Here is a 10,182-nt window from a genome sequence, read left to right on the forward strand (position 1 = left end):
AATGCTACGTACGCTTCGACCAGGTGGGTCCCGACTGTCAGGCACTTCCTTGCCTACGAAGATGTAGCTGGTGGGTCCCAGCAGTCAGGGGGCGAATCATTGTTTTTGCCTGGACGCACTTCCTTGTGTGCGAAGATGTAGCTGGTGGGACTCAGCAGTCAGTGGAAACATTTTTTTCGCGAAATACAGTGGCCCGTCTGGTGGGTCCCAGCTGTCAGGTGGAGGAATCATTATTTTCCGCGTAATAAGGAGGCACTTCCTTGCTGCGGCCGTGGACCCAGCTGTCAGCCTCTCCACGTACAGTCCACGTCCGATGGAAGTCGTTCCTTGACCACGTTGACCATGCCGCATCGAGAGCACCAGGGCGATGGACGACAGCGAGGCCTAGGAAGGGGACGACACGGAGGCAGGGAAGACTCGGCAGTTGTTTCCCACGCGGAGGGGAGTACGACTGTATGAGGGTTTACTGGTTCATCTGCCGTCGCCGGAGAATAGCAACAGGTGTGGGTGAGTAGAGGGATGGCTAGGCTAGCAATCGGAGTACGGTCGGGCGGTGAGGCCTGCGCGGCAGCACAGACGGCCGTTGGATGGACATCCAACAGTCAGTGCTTGTGCGTCGACCTTTTTTTAGGAAAGCCTCAAATCTGTGGAAAACAGCATACAGCCCATCTGCCATTATTTCTAATAATTTATAGCCCATTTGCTGATTCTTAAGGTTTTTTGGAGCACATATTCTTTTTGTTAGCATTACAGCCCATATTGTGGCAACGGCTAAAAAATTATACGAAATTTTGCATATTTCGGTGCGGTCCGAACTATTTTTAATCCCGAAATTTCGACTCACATTCAAATTGATTTTAAAAATAAATGTATATCAATATAAAATCCAACAAATTCTCCACGCATAAAAATTAATGTAATTTAAAATCTTGAAATGAAAAAAAGATATTTGAAACTAATTGCCGGTTTGATGTGTTTTAAAAATGTACAACCCATTTCTCATTACTGATGGGCCATTTTCTCGGCCAGCCGAATGAAAGCTCTCCTCGTCTTGAAAGATTTCCAGCCCAACAGGCCTGACAAAGCGACTTACTTGGCAAATCACAAAAAAAACTGGGCTGTGGCCGTGGACCCAGTAGTCAGCCTATCCACGTACAGTACTCTTCCGATGGAAGTCATTCCTTGACCACGTTAACCACGCCGCGCGAAGAGCACCACGGCGGTGGACGACAGTGAGGCCTAGGAAGGGGACGATGTGGCAGTGGAAGCCCGCGCGGAGAGGACTACGAGGCTTCACTGGTTCGGCTGCGGTGTGAGGCTGCCGTCGTCGCAGGGCCTGGCCAGCGATGGGAATAGTAGGGAGCGGTGAGGCCTCTGCGGCAGCACAGCTGACCACGGGAGGCAGGAGCATGCGGCACGACCGGCGCTGCTTTGGGCGGCTGGAGCAAGAAGACCAGAGGTTGAAGAAGCACTACGGCCGTTGGATGGACATCGTACGGTCACTGGAGCTAGAATTGTTCATATTGACTAAGTTGACAAAGCCCTTCCTCCCCGTCAACTTAGTAGGCCCACAAGTCATCCTCCCAGCAAGGTGGGTCCCAGCTAGCCGGGGGAGTATTCATTTTTTTTGTGCGTAATAAGGTAGCACTTCTGATGGGTCCGAGCAGACAGCGGGGGGAACGTTTTTTTCGTGAAATACGGTGGCCCGTCCGGTGGGTTCCAGCAGTCACGGGGAAAAGATTTTTTTCGGAAATACTGGTGGCCTGTCCGGTGGGTCCCTGTTGTCAGGTGGAGGAATCATTATTTTCCCTGTAATAAGGAGGCACTTCCTAACTGCCGCCGTCAACCCAGCTGTCAGCCTCTCCATGTATAGTCCACGTCTGATGGAAGTCGTTCCTTCCACATTGACCATGCCGTGCCAAGAGCACCAGGGCGGTGGACGACGGCGAGGCCTAGCAAGGGGACGACGCGGAATCAGTGAAGATGCGGCAGTGGATGCCCACGCGGAGAGGAGTATGAGGGTTCACTCGTTCGGCTGCGGTGTGAGGCTGCCGTCGCCGCAGGGCCTGGCCAGCGGTGGGAATAGTAGGGGCGGTGAGGCCTCCACGGTAGCACAGCCGGCCACGGGAGGCAGGAGCAGGCGGCACGACCAGCGCTGCTTTGGGCGGCTGGAGCAAGAAGACCAAAGGTTGAAGAAGCACTACGGCCGTTGGATGGACATCGTACAGTCACTGCAGCTAGAATCGTTTATATTGACTAAGTTGACAAAGCCCTTGGTACGTCAACTTAGTAGGCCCACAGGTCAGCTTCCGAAACGGTGCGCCCCAGATGTCAGGGGGGAGGAATCATTTTTTGGGCGGGTGAAGCTAGAATATCCGAGATTGAAGAAGAAGCACGACATCTGTTGGATGGACATCCAACGGCCACTTCTGCTAGAACCGTGTGTTGACTATAAGTTGACAAAGCCTTGCATACGCGTCAACTCTGTTTTTTTAGGGGACGCGTCAACTTAGTAAGGCCAGAAGTGTGTGGCAGAGAACTTATAGCCCATTTGAGATTTGTAAGAATGTGTAGCCCATTTTTGAATTCTAATGGAATTTACTACAGCCCATTTACAGTTTGTTAAAAGTATAGCCCATTTCAACCAACCGTTCAAAACAGAATTCAATAAATTTCCCACATTTTGATGGGATCCGAAATATTTTTATCCCGAAATTTCTAGTCAGATTAAATACAATTTCAGTATAAATTTATATTACGTAAAAATCCAACGAAACATTGCACTCACAACAATTAATGAAATTAAAATTTTCAATATCCAAAAATAATATTTTATAAAGTAATCATGTGTTTGGTGCATTTTTTATTGTTACTGCCCAGTTTTATAATTACATCCCATTTATTATTTCTTAAAGCCCATTTTCTTGTTAAGCCTAATGCATCCCTCCAAGGAAAGATTTGCAGCCCAGCGGGGCGGAGAATAACAACTTGACCTTGCCTGGGTACTCCTAAAAAAAAGTATAGCTGGGCTAGCCATTTTCAGCTTGAAAAAACTTAATCTCTGGGCTGGATATCTGGCCTGGGCTAGATGGGCCACAGCCCGCCCAGTTAATACCTGCAGCGATGTTTTCGTTGTTGTTCAGAGGAGAAAAATTAATATCTGGGCTAAACATCGAAAAACTCTGCAGTGCTCACACCTCAAAAACACAAATACTGCTCGAGCTGCTTGGTCCCAGCTGTCGGCCGCTTCTTGTGCAATTCTCTCATTTATTGACTAGTACTACATAGGTTGACAATGGTGTGGGACCGTGATGTTAGGAAACCAGGGGGAAGCAAAATAAATAACTCCAGCGAGCGCTTCCACCTCTGCCTCGTTGTCTCCCGTGGAAACCCCTTTCCTCCCTTTTTTTGCTCGGGCAAGGACCAATGCATGCAGCACGTCCATGCGGTTATTAGGCAAGAAATAAAAGCGCTTTGCATGCTATGAATTACGATGGCCTGCATGGGTAGCTAATAAGGCATCCTCTTAACTGCTGTGATTAAATGTTGTGTTTAGATGAGAGAAATATTCTTCTTTTCCACCAATCTGCTTGCACCTAGGTCGTGATGCACCTTCTAATACGACTATTCACCTAGATGGAGCGAGTATAGTTTTATACACATATATATATATATATATATAATAAGGAGGCACTTCCGTACGTGAGGCTATGGACCTGGTGGGTCCCCATTGTCATCCTCTCCAAGTAAAGTCATCTCCTCGCCCGCGCGTGCTTTCTGCCCGAAACAGTCAGCACCGCCCGCCCCGCTTCCCGGTGCAGGCGATTGCTCCGCCTTCAAAAGACACAAGTGTCGTCCGTCCGTCCATCTGCCGCCCACATTAATGATACACGGTTGCCGAGGCAGCTACTCCCGTGCCACACGTCTGTCCCTCCGCCCGCCCACCATTGCTATATAAACTGTTGCGCCGGCCATAGCCGCAGTCATCCGCATTCATTCCCTTTCTCCTGTCCACACCACTACTGCCCACCATGGCTTCCTCGCGCTCCAACGCTCTTCGGGACAGGCGAAAGATGGACCACAAGGAGATGGCAGCCATTGCTACCGACCGGCTGGCCGGCAGGCAGCCGGAGGACGACGACGTCCCAATGGAGAACATGGTAGTCGACGATCCGGCGCCAACCCCCTCCTCCGCGCCATCCTCGCCGGCGCATTAAACCATGACCATCGGCGAGGCCCGTGCCCAATATATGGAGAGTGTGAGGCAGATGCGTCAGGAGCAATTTCGGGAGGCACAGGCCGACGCCGCCTACAACCACCATCTCCTCCAGGAGCACCTGCAGGCGGAGGAGCAGATCGCCGCGGAGCGGGCGGAGCAGGAGGCGCTGCTCGACTCGTACCGCTCCGCCCGCAAGGGCCTCCTCGAGCGCTGGCGGGACCGCATGCGGTTGGCGGAGGCTGCGGCCGCCTACAAAGAGGCTGGCAAAGAGGGCGATGAAGCGGGTGAGCGCTGTTTGGTGAGACCGAGGACGAGGCAGAGGACAATGCCGGCTCCGTCGAGTCCCTGCTCCGCTGGCGTCGACGAGGCCCTGCTCCACTGAGGCCCCGTGGCGCCAACAACGAGGCAGAGGACACCGCCGGCTCCGCCGAGGCCCCGCCCCGCCAACAACGAGGCAGAGGACATCGCCGGCTCAGCCGAGGCCCCACCCTGCCAGCAACGCGGGGGAGGATCTCCACCGCTCCGCTGAGGCGCCGCCCGCCGGCAACGAGACAGAGGACATCACCGGCTCCGCCGAGGCCCCGCCCTGCTGCCAACGAGGCCACGCCACACAGAAAACGATGAAGAGTAGAACACGGTAGGTCGCCGCCGCTCGGGTCCAAGTAAGGCCACCGCTGCTACCCTCCTGTTGAAGCCAAGCTAGGCGGGTTGACCATTGACGGCCGGTTAGCTTCTTGGCGGCGACGTGGAGTCGAGGAGTTCTGCTGGAGAATAACGCTGCTTCTACTTAACTGTTGGTGCAGTTGGTTGACTGACACATGGGCCCAACAGGCCACATGTTATGTTAGTTACGCAACTGCACCTGTAGTTAAGTCACCGAAGCTTCTGTTCGGCTTAGCGGGACACGGATGGGTAGCTTCGGTTAATTAATTATACCTCCAGCGCACCCCTTTTTAGTTGAAGAATGTATGAAATGTAATGAAATCTGGCATGTTTATATGAAATCCGACCGTTTATGAATGAATTTATTTCGATTAGTTCGAATTCCTGTATCACGGGCATTGGATGAACATTCAAAACAATACGTACTAGCATTATTCCCAGGGTGATCACCTCGTTTGTAGCAGTTTCACATGTACTCCCTCCGGTCCTTTCTAGTCTGCATACAAGTTTTGTCTGCAGTCAAAGTATCTCTACTTTGACCAATCTTATACAAAAAAGTATGCAGTTTCACAATGTGCGAAGTAAATAGGAATAGAAGGAGTACAAAGAGTTTGAGAAGGTTTTTAGCGTTTCTGTACATTGCAATCAAACACACAGGCCTGGCAATTCATAGAGAACATTCAAAACAATCGATGATTATGCATCTCAGCGACTCACATGTCAGAGGCAATATTTGCTTCACAACTAAAGAATAAAGAAAAAATTGATCGACGCTGCTGACAGCAAGGGCGTCCCATTCGAAAATATCAAACGCATGTCCTGCTAAAATCAATGAGCAAAATTTGACAAGGTTGTCCCATTCCAAAATATCAAATGCCTACAATTGTGGAATGGGCAGGGTTTGCCATCAGTTCAGACATTGACATGGCACCTCGTGCTAAATAAACCAGCTGTTCTTTTTGTGCAGTTCCACCAAAATCAACCAAATTCGCGCATAGCTTGTATGCTTTCACCCTTATATGTTGCAACGCCTTGAACTTATCGGCACCTCCTTTCTTGTGGTGGAAATGAATGATTCGATGTATTCATGAACATTTTGTGCAGTTCCCATTGAAGTCAAGCTGAGCACCCCTATTTGCACAAATACAAAAAAGTGATTAGTATAGAGCAAATTGTACTATGAATTGACAGTTTCAACAGGCACATACATGGTCCATGTAGAGCACACTTTTAGAAAAATGGAACTCACCAGAAAGAATCCTAGAACAACATTGTACTCGCGCATCATAGCAAAAAAATGGAGATTTTGTCAGTCCTTCTGAGCTGAAGTTAGTTTGGTCTTGTGGGGAGAAATGTAACCATCCTTCAACTGCTCCTTCTGATGATAAGATAGACAGGGCTTCTTCATCCTGGCATAATCAGAACTAGTCACTTCACGTACTCCATATTCTTCTTCAGAGGAAGATGATCCTGTTGTGCAAAGACAAGAGGACTACTAAATGCTAGCATCACTGTTTGCTCGAAAAAAGGAAAGGAAATATTTAAAACAACACAAATGAAGCACTTCTCAAGGACAATACCACTTTTTCATGACAGTATCTAAACAGTAGCACAACACCAATAGAGATGACAAAGCTCAATCATATGGATGAAATCAGTGGGCGAGTACCAACCTTTGTCAGGAGGCTTATTGTGTAGAGCATATAGATGAAGCAATTCTCCGGAACCATCTGTTGCAATCTATGATGGTGTCCATGCTTACTATATACTCCTCGATTAGTTTAATGTTTCAAACATCTTCTTGTGCAGTTCCACTAAAATATATGGTATCTTCAAAGAAGATCCCTGTTTGCACAAGTAGAGATAATTACATATTACATTAAGAGTGGCATTAAATCAGTGGCAAAACAATTGCTCGTTCCAGCCATAGCAATAAATTAAGATGCAAAACTATATCATTACTTGTGTCATCACAGTTCCAGTGCTTCATTACAGCACCGGGAGTTGATTTTTGTTTTTCTTCCCCTTGTTCTTCCCCTTCATCACTTGGTTCAATAACAAACAAGCTTCGCCTTCAATGTAAGATTTGGCATGTCAATTAGGGAGCACAAGTATAGTACTAAACTTAATTTTCTGATGAAAGTGGCAAAATACAGGCCAGCAGTTGTGAAATATCCTTATCTTACCTCAATGGGATATTACGGTGCACATACAGATTGGAAGTCTTGTCTCCGTTTGTGCAGTTCACTAAAATCAAGCAACATTATCGTACAAGTAGCACAACATATGAATGCACACTGCAGAATCGTGTGAAAGAAGGCTAGTACTGACCTCTCATGATGCGGAATTCAAACAACTCACAAGAAGAAGATCTGAACCAAATTCGCCTTAACGGATAGGAAGTAAGATCTCCTCTTGTGCAGTTCCACTAAGATCAAGCAATCAAGCAACATTGTCGGTGTGACATTTTGGTTGAACTGCACAAAACACTCTTAAAACAAAAGTGTTTTGTGCAGTGCAACAAAAGGTCACAATGGCAACGAGGTGAAGCACATAACCCTGTTTACACAGAGGTGCAAAGGAAACAATTAGTGGTCAATAACGGTGGATGACACAGAAGCCAACAAAAAGAAGCATCTACCTTATCTAAATGGGAAAGAAAGCAAGACACTAGCATTTCTCAAATGGTGGCATTGATTAATATTAACATAGAGATTATATTAACAATAAAATTCATTAAACATGTAATTTGCTTTTAACTGTGGCATTGCATCAATTTTCCAGCTGCATTATTAGAGGGTGTTTGTTTACAGGGACATTTTGGTGTAGGGACTAAAAAAACTCCGTGTCAGTCCCATCTAAACCAAAGAGGAGGGACTTTTAGGGACTAAAAGTGGGCATTTGGGACTAAAGAAAGAAGACCCCGAGGGAGTCTTGTTGGGACTTTTTCCAACAGTTGCCCCTGCCACGCATCACACCTTGTCTCTATTATTTCATTACTAGGGGTAACATGGTCTTTTAGCATGTCATTTAATAACCTCTAGTCCATGTTTAGTCCCTGGAACCCAGCAAGTAGGGACTAGGGAGTTTTTAACCAAACAGGGCCTTAGATTAACAATAGCTAATGAGTTGCACGGGACAGTGGACGCACCAGCACCATGTGCATCTACCGATGTACTATGGTCATGCACAGTCTGTTGCAACAAAGAACAAGCAACCAATGAGCATATTTGTGTTGGTCCTAGTTTTGTTATCTTTAGACGCCTTTCCCTATGTGAGCGCAGCAAATCTAGTCCTGCTCAAACTCTACATCCTTGTCCCTTCCTTTCCTTTTTGAACTAGTACTTTCGCCCCTTCCTTTCCTCTTTGAACCACGTACTAGATTTATGCGATACAACTTTCCCCACTACTTTCCCCCATTCCTTTCCTCTTTGAACCACGTCCTAGATTAATGCTATACAACTTTCCCCCATCATTTCTTCTTTGAACCACATCCTAGATTCATGCTATATACAACTTTTCCCACTACTTTTCCCCACTCCTTTCCTCTTTGAACCACGTCCTAGATTCATGGTATACATGCAGCTAGAGCAATGCATGTGGAGTAAGTAAATTATACCTTAAGGTTCTTGGGGCGTAGTTCGGTGGGTGACGGGACGACGGCGAAGAAGAAGGGGTCGGAGGCCCTCCCGCGCCGCCGCTGGGTGGAAACTGAACAGCTGCGCCGGTAGTCCCTCGCCGACAGCAACAGCGTTAAGCCTCCTTCCCTTCCCGGTGGACGGATCCTGCCGGCTCTTTGAGCAGCAGTGAGGGGAGAGAGAGGCCAACGAAGTCTTGTTTAGATCTGGAGAGGGAGAGAGAGTGTGAAGAGAGCAACACAAGCATCGAGGCTCCAGCGGGAGAGGGCGAGAGTGAGTGAACAGGCTAACCAGCTACACAACCCTCCCGTTATGTTCAACGAGAGGGAAATAACCTTTTATACATTCCTACATTCGTGTGACAAGCATGTCGTGTTTTTTTCGTGTGTGTGGGAGTCATTGGGATTTCAATCATAATCGTGTCATGTGGCTTTGGTGGTAAGACTATCCACAGTGGTGCAGAAATAATGCAGCCTTAGTCACCTTACCTCTCTCCACGTAGTACATTGGGTCTCACCAGTCAGAGGGTGAAACAAACAAATTAATAAGAAAAATTAAAAGCGCCAGCGGTGTATCTTACCTCACACATCTCGCTACTACTCAGGAACACTGTCCAATTGATCCCTCTGTTTGCTCACGTACTATTTTAAGTGAATCCTTATTATAACATGCACACAAATTTTGGGCACTTGTATTCGACTTAAGTCAGTGTGCCACCGTATCTCATATACTTACTACTCCCTCCGTCTAGGTGTAATAAGTCACGTTAGAAGGTGCAACGGGACCAAGGTGCGTGCGTGTGCACGCGCGCGCGCGTGTGTGTGTGTGTGTGTTTAACACCATGTGTGTGTTAGAGAGAGCGACAGATCGACCTACTCCTACAGAGAGATGTTGTGTAGTGCACGATTTTAGCCGCGAGAGTCGGTGCATCCTCTCTTTTCCGGGCGTGTCCGGTAGGGACATGCGGACAGCTGCCACACCCGCTCCTAACCAGCCTGGCCAACCCAAAGCCCCTCCATCGCCCGCGTGCGCTTCCCGCCCGAAACGGTCAGCGCCGCTCCAAAGAATCGGTGCCGCATTCATGCTTGGGCAGAGTGTACGCGACCTCTCACTAGCGCAAGAGTGATGGTTGCTTCGTCCGTCCAACTTACTGCTGGGTCTATGTGATTTGACGGCTCATTGGTCTTTATTAATGAGGTGGTAGGACTGTTGGATGTCCCACGCTTTCGGCGAAAGGAGGTATACTACTACTACTAGATTATAATTTTCTCCATTCTTACAGCGGAGGCGTGCAAGAGCAGTGAAAACACGCAGGCTCAGTGATTACATGGCCCACCTCACACTATCACCGTGCGACACCTAACTCTTTACATAGTACTCCCTCCGTTCCTAAATATTACTAGATGAGTCCCCGCACGTTGGCGCGGAACAGAGGTATATCTCTCTGCGCAAAATTATCGATTTCATAGAACAAAAAAACTCTATAACCGCATGACAAATGTGGTAGCCAAACTAAATAAAGTCCATCATCATTTAGATCATCCCACATAAGGAAAAAAGATCGGCCAACTCCTACTGCATAATGGGATTATATTTTTCTTTTTGACATGTTAATGGGACTTAAAAGCTCACTTACATGCATGCTATCGGTGCATGCTTGCA

The sequence above is a fragment of the Triticum urartu genome, chromosome 1 (assembly GCF_003073215.2).
Source record: "Triticum urartu cultivar G1812 chromosome 1, Tu2.1, whole genome shotgun sequence".
In the NCBI taxonomy this organism is placed as follows: Eukaryota; Viridiplantae; Streptophyta; class Magnoliopsida; order Poales; family Poaceae; genus Triticum; species Triticum urartu.